The sequence below is a fragment of the Brachyhypopomus gauderio genome, chromosome 7, assembly GCF_052324685.1.
Source record: "Brachyhypopomus gauderio isolate BG-103 chromosome 7, BGAUD_0.2, whole genome shotgun sequence".
In the NCBI taxonomy this organism is placed as follows: domain Eukaryota; kingdom Metazoa; phylum Chordata; class Actinopteri; order Gymnotiformes; family Hypopomidae; genus Brachyhypopomus; species Brachyhypopomus gauderio.
The window spans coordinates 12,775,498-12,792,209 of record NC_135217.1 but is presented as its reverse complement, the minus strand read 5'-3'; the positions used below and the strand labels follow the sequence as shown (position 1 = coordinate 12,792,209).

General features: G+C 44.1%; 1 long non-coding RNA gene across 2 annotated transcripts in view; it reads right to left on the bottom strand.

Annotated features, from left to right (window-relative positions):
* LOC143518947 (uncharacterized) overlaps window positions 1–16,012 on the bottom strand; it is a 28,938-nt gene extending 12,926 nt beyond the window's left edge. Inside the window, exons 1-5 of one of the 2 annotated variants that reach the window (XR_013132313.1) lie at window positions 15,891–16,012; window positions 15,685–15,749; window positions 15,036–15,160; window positions 14,370–14,478; window positions 14,103–14,173 (exon numbers count right to left, since the gene is read on the bottom strand). This is a non-coding gene — a long non-coding RNA (uncharacterized LOC143518947). Of the gene's footprint in view, window positions 1–14,102; window positions 14,174–14,369; window positions 14,479–15,035; window positions 15,161–15,684 lie in introns of both variants that reach the window. The other variant, XR_013132312.1, reaches the window with a different exon arrangement.
* Between the last annotated feature and the right edge of the window lie 700 nt (window positions 16,013–16,712).

The window sequence follows — 16,712 nt, the reverse complement described above, 5'->3', positions numbered from 1 at the left end:
AACTATTCAAAATACAGTGCCCACCGGATCCCACTATTCACAATAAAATGCCCACAGGTTGCCACAACTCAAAATAAAATATAAAATGAAGACAGGATCCCTCATCTCAAAATAAAACAAAATGTGCACAGGATTTGACTATTTAAAACGCTCACAGGATCCAACTATTCAAAATACAGTGCCCGCAGGATTCCACTTTTCACAATAAAATGTCCACAGGATCCCACAGAACCTGATAGATAGAAGATTTAAAGATAGAACAATCTCATCCTTTTGGAAAAAAAGTGCACCAGATTATGACCTGATTATGAGACAATGGAAAGGGCGTGCACTAGGCAAGGCCATGCAATTGGCCTTCAGTTCTGGGACTCAGAAGTTTAAATTTCTGCCCGCATTTAATTTTTCACCATCAATATTTTTTTACTCAGTAATGTGAGGGCGTTCAAATGTAGTGAAGTAAAACTACTTGGGTCAAAATGTACTCAAGTAAAAGTAAAAATTACATATTTCAAAAACTACTCAGAAAATTACAAATTACTCATAAAAAGTATTTAATTACAGTAATGTGAGTAAATGTAATTAGTTACTTTCCACCCTTGCTTAAGTGAGTCAAGGAAGGTGAGCGAATACTTTTGGCAATATAGTGTATATTTTGTCTGATATTTTGAACCATATTCCCCAATAAAAGTCGATTACCAGTAATGATATTAGATTCAAAAACTGGCAGCCAGAGGTGGAAAACATAATCTCTGCACATTTGCTTCCATTGTTCAATAAGACGTTCCCATTTTTCATCACAGACTAGATGAGAAATTTGGACGGTATCTCAACACAATGGAAACACGCAGTACAAAACACAAATGCTAAAATCCTATAATGTGCAAGTCTATGATACTGAGATCCTGAGCATAAGTTCAGACCGCACGGTACCGCTGAGGAAGGTACGAGTATACGAGTATATTTGACAGGCCGCTCATAAAATAATATTACGCCCCCCAATGGACAACCACTGGAAGTGCTTGGAGAAACTTCACTTTCAGGGGCAAGGATTTATGAACGGTGTTTGAGAGCTAGTAAAATTCAGAGAAGTAATGTACCACTGGACGCCAGATCATGACAGTTAAAAATAACGTAGCATCCAAGTGTGGGGTATCAACAGATACTCATATGTACTTACACGTGTAATGTGTGAAACAGCCTAATGGCCTGCACGCTGTATAAAACAGCTAACAGGACTTGAGACGGATTGTAAAAGCAATGAGGACGCAACAAAGGCCTCATACACACAGAAAGAGTTCTTGAGATCTGCGTGTGTGTGTGTGTGTTAATTGTTCACTTTTGTTTACATATGTCAGACGTGTGCGCCTGTTGCGCTGAGGTAATGAAATCACTTTCAGTACTGGTATTGCATCTCACTGTTCTGAGCTCCAGAATATCGTGTCCCGAGAGTCCTGAACCATCAAACAAGCAGCAGTACAGCCAGGGCTGAGGGGCTTTGTCCAGTCCGCTCACCACCAAACACACCGATGTGTTTACGCTGCGGAGTCTGTTCCCAACCAAAAGCGACTGGGACACACACTGGAACGTTCTGGTGCGTCAAATGGAACATAAAAACAGAAAAACAAAAACGCTTGGACGTGTGTGTGCTCAGTGTGTGTGTGTGTGTGTGTGTGTGTGTGTGCGTGTGTACTCAGTGTTTGTGTGTGTGCTCAGTGTACGTGTGCTCAGTGTGTGTGTGTGTGTGTGTGTGTGCTCAGTGTGTGTGCTCAGTGTGTGTGTGTGTATGTGTGTGTGTGTGCTCAGTGTGTGTGTGTGTGTGTGTGTGTGGTTCCAAGCGGTGGCCATGGGTGAGTTTTATGTTAGCCCCTTGTTGCCCATATAAGAATACCAACAATAATCGCAGCAATAAAAGCTTAATCAAATTTTACTCCGATCCAATGTCTTGGTTGAACATGCTTCGACAAACATTCTGGATTCATTTGTGGGTTCAGACCAGTTGCAGCAATAGACTTTGCAGAAGCCCTAATACCAAGCCATATGGAGGATGCAGTGTGCTAGTATTACATGTGATACAGAACACAGCCTTGTGTCTTGCTATGCTTGAACATAGCTATGGTGTCAGCTGAGTTTTTTTTACAGAAGACGTTCGATAAGCCCCACAATAAACCACAGGTGAGTGGTAGTCAGTGTGATCAAAGATGGCAGGGCATACAGCAGTATCTGGGTTAGAATCAGTAACAGCACACCTATAAGATACGCCAATAACACAAGTTTATCTATAGGTCACAAGAAAATGGCCAGGTCAGCTTTATAGGTGTGTCTAATAAAGTACAGTCTCTGTTTAAATGTGTAGGTTTAAGATAAACACACCAAATCCACACGTTCTGTATTCTGTAGTCATACTGAGCAGACATTTTGTAATACGGTTAACTTACTGTTCCTATAGCAGGTTTGCCATAACGGCACAGCAGTCTTGCCAGCAATCCAAAGAGACAAACCCCAATAACTACTGATGTTGCCAGTCACAGATAAATGACTTAGAGGACATTCTGTTTTGAATTTACGGGACTGAAAAGCGAGTTATTCTCAGCCTTGATGAAGGTTTTATTTGACAGGTGTACATGTGCCCAAAGAACCTGAGCGCTCGACAACTGTGCTGACGGGAAACAGTACATCGGCTGTGTCATCAACAACAGCGTCCCGACAAAGAATCGCCGGGACTCTCGCTTCAGCCATGGAGACGGGGTCCGAGAGCAATCGGCCAGGGTGGCAGTCGCCTTTGATCGCCAAGACAACAGCTGTCAACACGCGGTCTGGTGGGGTTCTGGGAAGACAGTGACGGAGGGCTTCGGGAAGCGGCGCGAATCAAATGCCTGCACAAGCCATAAGAGTTACCGAGTCTGCCTGGGGGAATTTACAAGACCAAATGTGGTTCATGAAGAATCGGGTTTCCTATTTGTGCATCACAAGAAGAGAAGGTGAAAGAAAGAAAAAAAAGAATGCAATCGCTCTCATTTCTTCATTTGCAATCTATGTATGCATCCTTTCTAATACAGAATATACCATGCAAATGAGCTTACATGAACATAAATGTAATCTTTAATTATCAGTTAATTATTTTTGGACAAAATATCTACACAACAGCTATTACTATCATCTACATTTCAAAATATGGTTAATATTCCATTAGTCTGAACACAATATTTAAATGTATTTTATATTAAAGGCCTGCATGTGACAGAAGAGTAAGGCTGCCTCTATGTAACTCCATTTAACAATTCCCATAAAGCCGTTTTTTTAGAAACTAGAGCCAGGTGTAAACCGCATGCAACCATTTATATCAGTAGCACCTGTATTGTCATTTGAAGAGGGGCTTGAACTGCCCTTCCCTGGCTAAAGGTCTGGAGGGCATGTCTATTGAAGCTGTCCAGACCATCTCCTTTTGATTTACTGTGCTGCCATGGGAAGGCCAGCTCTAATCACCATGGAATCAGAGTCCATTCAGTAACAACCAGGTGTGACGCAATGTCCAGCCAATTGCTGGTGTAGAGAAGTGCATCGTTATTCAGCATCAACGAAAGACAAATCAGGCGTTTCACTTATTTTGAAGGGTTAGAAGAAAAAGAAAGAAAAAAAACGGATATCAAAAAGAGAGAGAGAAAGTGAGAGAGAAAGTGAAAGAGTGAGAATGACGTGTTCGCCGACAGGTGCGGACATTCTCGCCACATCACCAGGGACACTGTGCAGAAGGCACCTGAAACACTTCTTCGGGTTCTGGATCAAAGAACGGTGAAGTCCCGATCATCTCATGAATTAGCCGAACCAAAATACACACATTCAGAACACATAAACACACATACAAACATGAGGTTGATATGCGCATGAAGTAGCCTATAAACAGACACAGCCTATAAACAGACACTGACACCTATGATTAAGGGATGACCTGGAAGTAGAATCATGATTTATGCTATTAGGCAGGCAGGAGTCACAGCTGCTGGGGCTCCACAAGGCCCGAGAGAGGTCAGGTGAGGGCGGACGGCTTTCCTGCCTTCCACAGACATGAAGTGCCACTCTGTGTACCAAGGGCCACACATTTCCTGCCTAATTATTTCATTTCAGCAAACTGTACTCTTTATGTCTGCTTACAGTTTTGCTAAAACATGTCAGAATACGGACATGATGGAAATGATAGGGCTCATCTTTAGTAGCTAATTCTCTGTTTTTAGCAGGTTGGGTCAATAGCACTACGTAGTGTCCTGACCGCAATAATAGCTGTGTGGCTTTAGAATGCCTCACTGCTTCAATTCAACGCTCTATTCACAGCACTGAGAAGTCGTTGAGGACAAGTACAAAAGTGGAGGCTGAATGCAAAGCAGAATATTCATTCAGAAAGATGTGCTGTCCTACCCACACGCTTCACTGTCCCTGCCCATGTTAGGTCATGTCAGTCCATCTACAGACTCTTCAAGTGTTCCGGGGGAACCCTCAAAGTCTCCAGGACGCTGTGTCCAAGGAATGTTCCAGTGAACCCAGATAGACATTTTAATAGACTACACATGCCAAAGCCAACTAAAGCTCTATAAAGCCAAATTAGTGGCAATAAGTCCACTTAAACATATAAAGTCGTCCAATTTACAATATGTTCATGCATGTTTTACTATTACCAGCCCATTACTGGCACATTTGATAAGACCAATGGACATTACAATAATGCTTTGCAGATGTCCTTAGACCACATGGAAAAGCCTATAGAAAAAACACGTTAAAAAATGAAAAGAAGCCACCCCCCCCCCCCCCCAGTCTCATCTCCACCTCCCAGCCTAACACACTGCCTGCGTATTTCAGAGTATCTACTCACAATTGCTCGCCAACCGTGTCACCCGTCTACAAATAAGTGGCTTCAAAACACTGCAGCTTGTGTAAAAGACACATTAAGGAAAAGAGAGGAAGAAGAAGACGAAGGCCGGACGTCATTCTGATCTGGTTTCCATTCTGCGTTTTCTCCCTTCTCTTTTTTCCCTTCCCCACAAGCTAAACGATGACAGGCAGGTGCTGGCGTCCAGACGTCTGCAAGCATACTGCCACGTCTCGTCTGCGACGGCTGTGTCCAAGGCCGAGGGGTACAGCCTGTCTTCCTTGAATGAGCGGTTGATAAGGTGATACAGTGTCACAGAAGTTCTTCACTGCCGAAAATCGGGATGCCCAAGTCATTCGATTTTTATTAACATCCATTAATAAAAGATCATGAGGAACAACATGCATATAGTGTCTACTTTTTATTCCAACATATTTTATTTTCACAAATGTAGAATTGGTCCTCCTGTCCAAAGCATTGCCTGAACACCAAAACGAATAGTATTCACTTAGTATTGCATGAGAGAATGGAAGTTTGTTTAATACTAAATTAATTTCCAAGCATCATGATTGCTGCAAAAGCTTCTTGGCAAAAGCAGTGTAATTGTTGTCCAGTTCAGTTTTGTCATCATGTAAATTTTCATTACTCTCTCTCTCTCTCTTTCTTTCTCTATTTCTCACACTAGCCCAATAAAGTCCAGAAGTGGAGGGAAGGACTTCAAAAGCCCAGCAGGGCATGCCATGTTCCACAACAAGCTGACAGAGCTCACAGCTGTTTGTTTTTCCAGCCCTCCACTGTGCTAGACACTCACTGCAGCTATAAGCGCACGTGTGTGTGTGTGTGTGTGTGTGTGTGTGTGTGTGTGTGTGTGTGTGTGTGTGTGTGTGTGTGTGTGTGTGTGTGTGTGCGTGTGTGTGTGTCTTTTTGCGTGCCAAACAGGGCTCTAGGGTCGCGTGCCTCTTCTTCAGGAATAGCAGCTAGCATGGAAGACATTTATTTTAGCCACACACACATACCAGCAATCATGCATAAACACACAAACAGAGAAGCAGACACACTTTAAAAAGACACCAATATGTCTGGGGTGGGGCGTTAGCCTCCAGGTCCACACCTGTGACACCCTACCCCTAAGACCTTCACAGCTACAACACAGCCCTGCCTATGCTATGAACTCATACGTGACCTCACAAGCTCACAAGGGACCACAACTTCTGTCTGGAAACTATTAAATATGCTAATCACACATTTTATACAAAGCAATTATTGATTATAAATCGCTTGCGAGCGTACTCTAAAAGCATCCACATCTCTTATTTGTCCTCTTACATTAATGGGGGCAGGTCCTAACAACAGGTCTGCTCTTCCTGGATATTTTTGGGTTGCCGGTCACTATCAATCCAACAGTGGTACTTGCTAAGCATCCAACAACACAGCTATGTAGCTAGTAATCATTACTAAGGGGGTGTTTCTGATAGTCAATGGTGAGTGTATGTTTGCATTTGTGGAAAGAGTGTGTGTGTGTGTGTGTGTGTGTGTGTGTGTGGGCTTGTATATGTGCGTGTGTGTACTTGGACAAGTTAGCATCCTCTAAAAGAATGTTAATTGGATCGACAATTAAACTAGAACTGGACTCAAGTAAACATGTCAAGTGTCAAGACAGAATTGGAGAGCAGTCACACAAAACGCTCAAACTCTACAAACTGCTTTTATTCTGGGCCCCGGCGCCTGGCGCGTACAGACCCATGGCACGCACTGCCTCATGAACACGCTTTCAAAACAAGCTGGCTGGTAGCTTCGCCGGACAGAGCCACAGGCCGCACACGTAGTCCCGAGGCGAGGTGTGCGTGACGCTGCGTGGTGTGTGGGATCATTCTCATGACAGGCACACATCTGCCTTTCTGCAGAGGTGGCGAGTTGTGTCAGATCCCCTGAAAGAAACACTTATGACCCTGTTTGCCCTTAGATGGGGCAGTTATGCAGATGGAACAGAGTTAATGGGCCAGATGGGGGGATGGGGGGGATGGGGAGCGTGATGAGGAAACCCGATCATCTGAAGGCACTGGCTGGTTGTCAGAGCGACGTTATCACGTTTTCCTGTGAGGTAATGGCATGGCAGAACGTGTTGTGCTGTGAAACCTTGAGTTCTGTTTTTTTCTCCCTCTCTTTTTCCATTGTATCTATCACTATCTGTCCATTCGCATGCCTCCCCTGTCTTTCCCTATTCCACTGCTAAAAACGAAAAGTTTTATTAAGTTTGATCCATGTCATGGTGCTTCTTGCCAAACGCATAAAAGAAAATATGACCTGACAGACCAACCTACAAAAATTAGTCTGAGCGTTGGGTTATATAAGCCTGTTCTAGCACAAGTATAAATAGAGGAATAGTAAAATGTAACCCTTCTAGCCACTCTGGCTGTGCCAGCGTTTTACCTACCAGAGAGAGGGAGAGAGAGAGAGAGAGAGAGAGAGAGAGAGAGAGAGAGAGAGAGAGAGAGAGAGAGAGAGAGAGAGAGAGAGAGAGTGCATCATATCAAGAGAAATCAAATGTAAGCATCCCTGTTTGGATTTTATTATTGAAGCAAATTTAATTTGACACTTCAATTGCTCGTACTGACAGTGAGGATTAATGATAGCGTTTCAGGGCTGGAGCGAGAAGAAAGATGCCAAAGAGTCTGTGATAACTCTGTTGAACAAGTGCAAGACAGGGCGGCCTGGCTAACAAACAACAGCGTTTCTCCGAGTAATCTAGAAGGATGTTTTTAACTCGAATGCGTGTGCAGGACAGATGCTGCCGATTGTTGGATTGGATTTAATTTGAAAACAATACTTCAGTTCCTTAGTCAGCTGCAACATAACTATCAGAAACTTTCTACATTTGAGAACAGAACACTCCAAAACAACCCGCGGAGAAAAGCAAACATGGTTCTACCCATACCGTTGAACATCTGTTTCAGCCCAGTTGTTCGTCCTGCCAAATTCCGTGTTCTTCCACAAGGGTATATAAGTCTGCATATATCTGTCTGTAATGGGTGAAGTATGCTTCCTTACTTTGGACAGCAAATGCACCCAAAAAAGGCCTGGCCGACAGTGACTGTACAACTACGACCTTCTTAGACCCATTTAAAGCAGAATATGTGTTCATGAATCCTATTTTTATATGCTTAGTAATAAGTACTCGGCTTTCCAAAATAACTAGCATGTGCAAATTCTAAATGATTAGCCAAATCCAGGATGACCTAATGCTATGGATTATAGGGATACAGGCTAGAATGATTCTGCATATCACACCAAGGACCACTAAGCAAAAAGGCAAAAGAGCCACAGCTATAGGGCCTACAGACCCAAACCATGAAGAGAGGGCAGAGAGGAAGGGTGTGGAGGAAGGGATCAAGGAGAAAGCCATGGAAGAGATGAGGGAAGGGTTGAGGGAGTAGGCCACAGAAGAGGCTACGTATGGACACAGCATGGAGCATCTCCACATGGCCTCAATCGCTCTTCAGTGGGTGCTGTTCCATCTCAGCTCCAGCCAGTGGTCCAGCTGGTCCAACTCCACCCTTTCATGGTTCGGAGAGGAATTTCAGCTGACAGGGGTCGGGCATGGAGGCGAGACCTCGTGAGCAGAAGGAGCGTGGAGAAAGACAAGATCCTGGGCGCATTTGAGCATCTATCACGTATTCCTTTGAGATAGCTGGGTCTGTTCAACGATGGTTTCAGAATGGCCCATTCCACCAAGTCACTACTAACTCATATAGACAACTCAAGAGGACTGAGAACTTTCTCTGTAATGCAAGGGCAGAAATATGCATTCACTATGTCAGCCAAGTTTATCAATTTGCCCATTAAACATTAAACTCTCTCCTACATTCAACAGAAGCAGGAATATTTAGCATTTTGTTCTCGTAAATTTCTTGAATTTAGGAAACAAAATCCCATGATGTCAAATGAGTTTGGGGATGGGAGATTTGTTCAAACACACAGCAAATGAAGGAGTCACCTGCTGTCCAAACTAAGCATTACACCCAGTAATCCAGCGCCATCGTGCTGTCTCTAAATCCTGTGTTACTGACCAAAAACTATTCAGGGAAATGGACTTAATGGAATTATACAGAACTATGATATCTATGGTTTACTGTGTATCCATCAGCATTGTTAGAGGATAATCCTAATCAGACCCAGAATGTAGGAATTCCTTTTCTCCTCTAGGACAAGGCTTATGAATATCTATGCACGTCTGGAATTGTATTGACACTGCCATGTGATTTTATTTCAGCTCTGTATAATATATGATTAAGCATCCTACATTAACTAATAACTGAAAAAGGGACAGTTTAGTTTAAGAGGAACACTGAATAAGGGCTTTCATATGCACACACATACGCATAAACATAAAACAGAATGAACCATGATGTCAAGATGCTTTTGTGGTACCATGAGGTCAGAGGCAGAAATACAGCTCTCCTTTGGGTGTTTGTGCCAAAGAGGGAAATGGAGATCTCTTCAGTGCTCCTGAACCACTTTTTGAACGAAACAGGAGCCGCACTGTATCGAAAATAAAGAAGCCTGCAGCCACATTGCAGTCACCTCACTGCTATGCCAGTTTGTGCAGTGGGACCATTTAGCGCATTCCTGCGGCCCGATTCAGGTTTCGTTTCCAGAGGGACCACTTATTCTCAAACACCACCACGCTGACATACGGAGTGTCTGCTACCTTTTGTGCAGTTAACGTCATCTAAATGGTGTTTACTAAAGCATAGCGTGTGTGTGTCTGTGTGTGTGTGTGTGTGTGTGTGTGTGTGTGTGGTGGGGAGGGGTTATTCTCAGATAGTGTAATTGCCCAAAGCCCAACAGTCCAGCTTAGACAAGTAATCCAAGTATTGATTGATGCCCCCAGACAAGCAGGACACAAGTTACCCCATGAGACAGAAGAATTCCTCCCCCTACCCAGGCTCCCCCCACCCAGGCTCTTTAATACAGCTGCATGATTTTTTCCAAGAAGAGTTACACTCCTGGGGCTTGTGGGTTGCATGGACACACAGGCAGAGGAGAAGGCCACAGGATAAAAGGGTGTAACAGGTTGCAAGATGTCACGAAATGATGTGCGTGCACGTGAGGGAACAAGCTATGAACCTCTGATCATAAATGTACTTGAAAATCCATTTGCACACAGAACCAATCCATCAGAAATGTGACATAGTCAGAAGAGGCTCTACCAAACCGGATCGCACAAAAACTCACACTCACTCCCATACATGCACATGCACATACGCGCGCACACACACACACACACGCATGCATGCACACACACCACGTGTTGGGCAGGGAGAGCAGGCATCTAAAGGTTTGTGACTGTTGTGTAATTGTTCCATTTTAAGATGTTCCATTCCCTGCTGGGCAAAGGTATGTGTTGAAATGGTGAGCTCTGTGTTCTAGTTCCCATACTTCTCACCTGCTGAGCTGTCTGTCATGCTCGTGCACCGACACACTCACACACACACACACATTCATACACGCCATGGAGATCCCCAACTCTGGAAGGAGGTGAAAACACAGCAAACGGCTGTTGGCAAGGACACGTTCCACAAGATCCCACTGCACTATTCTCAAACTCCGTCTTCTGAAGAAAACCCACTCGGGAACGATAACTCAGCAGGGAAGCAGCCGACTACACACACACACACACACGCATGCTTCGCCAAACGGAATAAACAGATTACTGTCGCCCGCGCCAGCTTGTCTCACCAAATGACATACGTTTCGGGCAGAGCATGGACAAGCATGTGGACAGCGCGTGGACAGAGGCAGACTGTCCCGAAGCTCTCCCACATTGGCCTGAAGTGTCCTGTAACCTGGGTCAGGGTCAGACCAGAAAAGAGGCAGGTTGGCCCAGGCTGTTTTTGCATGCACGTGCACACACATCACCACTCAGCCTGTGCTCTTGCACATTGCTGCAAACCAGGAGTGTGTGTGGCCGACCTGTCACGACCTGAGGAAAGCGGAGAGGGAGACAGGCAAGGAAGAGTCGAATATCCCCCGTCTGCTTACAGGTCATTAACAATGTCTGAAAGGTTATCAGAAGCAGGACGGGCATATGAACTCCACGGATAGTCCCCGGACAATCCATGGACACTAAAAAAAACACTAAAATTGAATGCCTTGTGCATTTAAAAAAGCAATAAACATGGGTTGGTCCAGTTTATGGGCAGGAGGTAATATAAATTATCCTGACAGCTCCCTGTCAATGAGCACCTCACATGCTGAGTTATGTTCAACACAGTGTGTCCAGAAAAAACAACAAAAAATAAATAACAGGTTGAAGCTGTGAGTACAGCAGTGAAGTGGAGCGCTGGCTGTTAAACCACCACAGCCACCGCGCCATGTTTCGTCCTGTTAAACCACCAGAGCCACCGCGCCATGTTTCGTCCTGTTAAACCACCAGCGCCACCGCGCCATGTTTCGTCCTGTTAAACCACCACAGCCACCGCGCCATGTTTCGTCCTGTTAAACCACCAGAGCCACCGCGCCATGTTTCGTCCTGTTAAACCACCACAGCCACCGCGCCATGTTTCGTCCTGTTAAACCACCACAGCCACCGCGCCATGTTTCGCCCTCCGCACTGGGCCTCCAATACAACATCACTGCACCCAACGCACACGTGACCTTATTCTAGCATGGAGCAACTCTTCAGAACACCTGCTTTCTCTGGATTCAGCTGGAGTCTAACTCCAGACTACATCATGGCCCAAAAGCAGATACACGCCCTCGAGCAAAGGAGCCAGCAGCCCAACACCAGCTCCAGAACATTCTGTGCCCCGGGCACCTTCTCCACCAGGCAGGGCCGCCTTTAAGTCATTTAAATCTGCAGCGGTGCTAACTATATGCAGCGCCTATTACCACTCCAAACCTCAAGCACACAAAGAGCCAGGCCAAAAAAGCCCGCCAAAATGATCGAGTGTGCAATGACGGGAACGATGTCATAACTAAGAATAGCGCAGCGGTGGGCCGCCACGAGCCGCCCGGTTTAGGTCCTCTCGCTGACATACATATCCTGTTGTGGTGATGTCATTCAGACAGCCATTCACTCTGCAGAACGAGTGCAACATTTAAGATCTTGCACCGAGGTCTCTGGACATCAACTCATGTACCTAATGACCCATTACACTGGGTGGCACCAGTGGTACTTGATTAGTTGATTGACAGTACAAGTATGTACAAGTGTGCTAGTGGCTCTTACCGCTTATCCACAAGCATAAAAACGATTCATTGGGAATCTTCAATAACACGGTGATTGAAGATTTAGTGCGGGTTGCTTTAATCATGTATCCAAAGGAGTCCATCTTGTTTTGTTTGTAATTCAATGTATATTTTGTTTGTAATTCACTGCTGAGGCCACTACACCGTGGACTTCAGTGATTGACAGTGTTGTAGAACTGTGTTGGGAAACTGTGTCACATTGAACCTGCGTCGTTGTAAATGGTGATTCTCCAGTGAAAATGCCACAACATCCAAGACTAAACGTATCTTGTCAAGCAAGGCACCTGTGATCCACCGATTTCAACACATTTATTTAGTAATAGTGTTGAAACTGTACATAGTAATACAGTTGGACTGCTATGTTCACCCTGAACCACATTATACACAGAAAGTGCAATTATGCTTATGTAGAATTATGTTTATAATTATAATTATGTCTGATCAGAGATCCTGTTAATTCCATCAAAAAATATGCAATTTAAATGACCTTTATAGCATTGTTATGTGGGCCATTAGTTAAAAACAAACATTTGTCTAGTAAAGCTCTTGAATATTACTGAATGATTGCAGCAATATTGCCTCGCTGCGTGAAGGCTTTTTTCTGTGTTTTTATTTTGGGTGTTTTTGTTTTTGTTTAGTTTTTTCCATGCTTAATAAATGATAACATGCCCTGAGGCTAATGGATTGCAAAGAAAGAGTGTGGTGATGAAGGGTGAGATTTAGGGAGCTCCGCTCCGAGACAGAGAGGGTGGCCCCTCTCACAGTGGTGCTGCAGAATTGGATGTCATGCATACAAACAAATATTAGTGTTTGTGGACAGAACCAGCATCCGTCCTGGGAAGAAACAGCACATGCTGTGAAAACCACATTATCTCAGTGGGGCACGTGGGCTCATACACACAGATACACACATATCCACACACTCTAGGAGATTCTGCTAATTCTCTCAGTTAAAGCCATTTTCATCCTCAGACTCGACCTTGCCTGAAAATCACATATCACACATGAGACCCCAGTGGTGTTTACCATTGTCTAAATTTGGAAATAATTGAACATCACATCAAACTGTGCTGCACCTTTACGCTAAACAGAGAACAAACAGCACCACTGGAACAGGGAAGTGATGAAGGTGGATTTAGAGAATAGCTCCACGAAACCACCATGTCAATACCAGGAGTCCCTTTGCCCATGTGTAGACCAGATACCCCGGTGCTACAGGTTTCAAATCAAAGGTCAGCCACAACAGCAAAACCCCAATGTGGCATGACCGATGATGACAACCACAGCTACCGGAGGGATTTAATCAGTCCATTATCACCTAGAGATACTGCAATCTTTTCCCACCAACTGCTCTAACACTCACTGAGAATTCACATGCATCTGGCTCTGATGGATGACGCAAGGCAGTGACGGAGACGGCCAATTAGCACGTCGGCCTGGCTGTGCTGGAGCTCTTCCCTTCCAATCGTGTTCTTCCACTCAACCCTTTGCTTATTCCTGATTGGACAGTCTAGGACACAGATGTTATGGGCCCAGTTTTTTTTCCCTGGCTACTGGGAGCTAGTGCAGCTCAGGCTGCAGCTGCTCACAAACACAGCGTGATGGAGGAGAGGTGGAGTCAATCTGTGTCCAACAGCAACAGCAACGACAAACCGTGACATGCGATTAAACACGGCCTTGCATAATTTTCCTCAGGAAAAGGGTCAGTTCAAAAGGCCCTGTCATGAAATGTAGTTCACAGAATGTGAGTAAATGGATCATTTGTGAGGAGCCTTCACAGAAGGGGACATATTTCAAAATGTTTTCTGTGTATTAGAAAAAAATAGGACAGGCAGGGTCATTATAGTCTGCAAACTACTTCAAAATTGATTTTAAAAATACTTTTAAAACATTATGCTTTCATATACTTAATTCACTTTTCATAACATAATTATCTAAAATTGAATTTATATAATTTTGAACATCATTCATCGGTTGTTCAAAAGTCACATACCTGTTTAGACTGGTTTTGTATTCTGGACCGCCAACCAGCCCCAGTGGTCATCAGTAAACTCGGGCCATCACCTGCACACACCCACCTCAACGGCTTAATGTCTCACCCTAATGCTCTATGGAAAATAGCTGTATTGATTCATTTGTTTAATTTTCTATGCTGCATTCATTCACAGAAGACTAGGGAGAGACTATGTAGAAAACCAGGTTAGAAAACATCAGGTTGAAAAAAAGAACCATCAGTGAATTCTGATGCTGCTATCCTTACACATATCTTCATAAGGTTGGTTTGTACTTCTGCAAAGGTCTGCGAATGCCTAGATGCGAACATGTGCGGCCGTCAGACGGAGATGTTGGTGTAGATGTCAGCCATCATACTGTAACATAATGTGAATGCGTGCAGATGAAATTTCGGTGGTCTGTATATCAGTGCATCTACAAGCCTTTATGTATGACTCCCTACCAGTTTACGTGGATCTTCGCAATAAGTTTAAACAGAGACCCTCCTCGTACACTTTACCAGGCACACCTCTAGCAGTGTAGTGGACTGGCAGCCCCATCATGTGGCTAATATGGCGTAATGCATCAGGCCTGAGACGATGTCCTTGTTACTGTTCTATACACAAATACTTCGAATTTAAAATCAAACACAAAGTGGAGACTGACAATTGTTAAACCAGATATTTTCACGCTTCTGGCATTTCACCTAGTTTACGAAGCTTGTTACAAAGAGTAATAATAATAATGATGATAATAGTTGTTGTTGTTGTTGTTGTTGTTGTTGTTATACGTGTTATATAGCCTAATAATATAATACTAGTAACATGTAAAGTTACTCATCGATACTATAACATTGGTCATACCTTACATTACATTTGAAAATCTTCAGAAAATATCTCAAATTAATGTGGTCATAAAATGTCTGCAGGTCCACCTGTCCTCTTCTCCTCCTCTCCACCACGTACTCATTCGTTCCACATGGCGCCTTCTGGCCACTCTCTCCATCCTCCTCTCCTGCCTCCACACCAAGTCCTCCATTTCCAAGGGACCCTTAAACACCTTTTATGATGAAAGACAGGTCACACAATGAGACACGGGTGCAATTGAGCAATTGAGAAAGACGACAAGTGGTGCTGCGGGTTGAACAACAACAGAAGAAAGTAGCATGGAATCAATCATTTCGGAAAACACTCAATCAGTGTATTTTAACGGCATTATGATAGCTGCAAACAAGAAGAATAACAGCAGACATTAACGTTCAGTTAAGCTTCGGGTGAGATGTGGCCTTGCAAGAGGCCTATGTTTAATTCACCGGAATAAAACATGTGCCAGCAGTTAGCAAGCCAACCAAGCACATTCATTTTCCTAAAAGCGACCCTCCGGAACTTTGAGATCCCGACCGATAGAGAACGTTTGGCTTCCCGTGCTTTCCTTACTGAATCGGTACTTGATTTTGGGCTGCACGGATCATGGCAGTTATGCTGGAAAACTTTAGTCGTGACCTGAAATAAATTCACAAGCGCGTTGCGATACCACTCATTAATTTACCGGGCTGGAACAGGGGAGTCATAACGCGCTCTTACTTCTTCCTGCTGTCTGGCGTTCTCTAGTCCACGTCCGGATCCCCGTGGTCCGTGGGGCTCAGAAGCTACGAGAGAAGAAAACTTCAGCGTGCCTACCGTGTTCTCCACCATCTGCACGCGCGCGCGCACCCACAAAAGATACATTCGTGCTGTGAACAAAACAACGTGCAGGCGAACCGCTCGAAGCACGATCATTGCATGCACACCATCGATCCAAGAATGACCTTCTCTGTGCGTTTTTTTTTCCTCTGGGGCTGCTCGTTCGTGATCAGGGCCAGGAACGCTTGGACTTCCTCGCTGCAGGCCACCGGGGTGACGCTGCACAGCTCCTGCGGAGAACGGATAGATATTCGAGATTGAGGCAACGCAGATATTTCATCCGTCTAACAGATGTCCAAGGTGCCGGATCTTACGATGACAAATGACTCTAGTTTGTCTTTTCTGGCCTTCACTTTGTCCGTGTCCAGACTTCTGCAATGGAGATTGCGAAAGACCTTTCTTAGGGCCTTTGATTTCAGAAATGCAGAAACGTGTGCCCTGAGAATAATATATTTCTATATCACATACTCATAACACTCTACATCATCCCATATCTGTAGGCTAATTGATACGATTATTTTTTACATGCATTTGCATCTACAAAATATATATTAATAAAATTATTTTATATACATACATATATATGTGTGTGTGTTTAGGACTCATTTAAATCACAAAATCACTTTAGTATCTGGAATCTCTTGTGAGTGATTGCCTTTGTAAATCCTTAGCTGTTTACTAACCCAGTAATTCACAGGTTCCGTTGAATAAGCCAATTACTGTATAAGCCAAGCACTGTACTGAATAAGCCAAGACTCTCCAAATCAAAGGGTATCAGGTACACCAGGACTGGAATTTGAAGCCTGAGGCAAACTTTTAGCAGAATGTTCTTCCATGGGTTCCTCATGGGAGAACGAGGGCTCACACACCAGATCCTCTGTCTGAAAATGCTTCCACAAAAGATCCAGGCTATCCTGGTCCAGGAACAC